This window comes from Diceros bicornis, chromosome 6 (assembly GCF_020826845.1).
Source record: "Diceros bicornis minor isolate mBicDic1 chromosome 6, mDicBic1.mat.cur, whole genome shotgun sequence".
Lineage (NCBI taxonomy): Eukaryota > Metazoa > Chordata > Mammalia > Perissodactyla > Rhinocerotidae > Diceros > Diceros bicornis.
Window position 1 is genome coordinate 86,438,508 of NC_080745.1, and position 1,767 is coordinate 86,440,274.

A 1,767-nucleotide genomic window follows, 5' to 3' on the forward strand; every position below is an offset into this window, starting at 1 on the left:
AGCTGTAAAATTGGCGTGATTGCATGGTCAAAATGGGTCCATTTTCCCTCCAGTGAAAAGTCACACAAGCTCGTTCAATTTATGAGAGATGATTACAATACTTTGTCCTTCAAAAGACCTTTTTGGCTTATAGTAGCACCAAGAAGAAAATTCCTAAACAACCCTCTTTGAAAACCATTGTGCCTGAAGAGGGATCAGGTGCACCTTTTTCCAATAAGACATTTATTATGTCTCTTGTGTTCAGCCAGGAACACTCACGGGTAAATTGAGAGAAAGAGACAGAGACTGACAGAGATAGAGATAGGGACAGAGAGAGAGAGAGAGAGAGGGAGACAGAGAGAGAGAGAGAGAGAGAGCCCAACTGAATTAAAAAGATGATTTTGTGTGTCCTTCCCAGGTTCCTCACTCCAAGTTCCAGGCTCCCGGCAGCTTGTTTTGAGGGCTGACTTTGTACCAGGCATCCACCAGTGCCAGGGGGACATAGGCATGATGGGCTGCAGGGCTGCAAGGAGTCCCTAGTGTGCTGAGCGGGGACCGGACATGGCCAAGTGCCAAAGATGAAAGGAGTGAAATGTTATCCGATTCACAGGAGACTGGGGAGGAGGAGACAAGGGGTCCACCTGGAAGTCAGGAAGGAGCAAAGGCCACCCACACCGGGAACACTAACGGTGACCCAGAGACTGCTGGAAGGGCTTCACACACAGTGCTCCATTCAATTCTCATAACGTCTATAAAACGGACGTCATCCCCTAGCTTACAGCTGAAGAAGAGGAAGTCCAGAGAGGTTAAGCAGCATGCCCAAGCTGAGAGTCAAACTCAAGTTTGTCTTTTCCAAAACTGTGATGTGTGGGAGGCAGAATAATGGCCTTCCAAAGACATCCACGTCCTATACCCTGGAACCTGTGATATGTTAGGTTGCACAGCAAAGGGGAATTAAGGTTTCAGATGCAATTACAGTTGCTTGAGATGGGGAAATTATCCTGGATTATCCAGGGGGATCTGATGTAATCACAAGGATCTTTATATGTGGAAGAGAGAGGCAGAAGAGAGAGAACTAGAGAGAATGGCGGCTTGAGAAGGACTTGATCTGCCATTGCTGGCTTTGAAGATGGAGGAAGAGGACCATGAACAAGGAATGCAGGGCAGCCTCTAGAAGCTGGAAAAAGCAAAGAAACAGGTTCTCCCACAGATCCTTCAGAAAGAACACAGCCCTGCTGACATCTTGATTTGAGCCCGGTATGACCCACATTGGGCTTCTGACCTCCAGAACTGTAAGATAGAAAATTTGTACTATTTAAGCCAAAAATTTGTGGTAACGTATTACAGCATCAGTAGAAAAGGAATACACTCTGCCACACTTTAAACTGAATTTTTAAATTTGATAGTGTTTCTACAGACATTTCATGCCTGGAGAACCACAGAAACTAAAAACACAGAGTCAGATGAGCCAGACTGCCTGACTCAAGTCTGTTCCCCCGTTGCTAGCTGTGTTACCTTGGGCACGTTATTTAAATTTTATAAGCCTCTGTTTCCTTCTCTGTAAAACAGAGATAATAAATACCTGCCTCACAGTGGTGGTGTGAGGCTCAAATGAGACAATGCATAAAAACGGATTTGCCTGGTGCCTGCTGCAGACGGAGTGCTCAACAAATCCCAGTTATCCCCATGATGTCACATCATCACCATCACTGTCACTGCTGTCATTGTTATCTTCACACCATCATCATGATGATTGTTATTAAAATAGAGTCACTGTGTGGAGGGAAG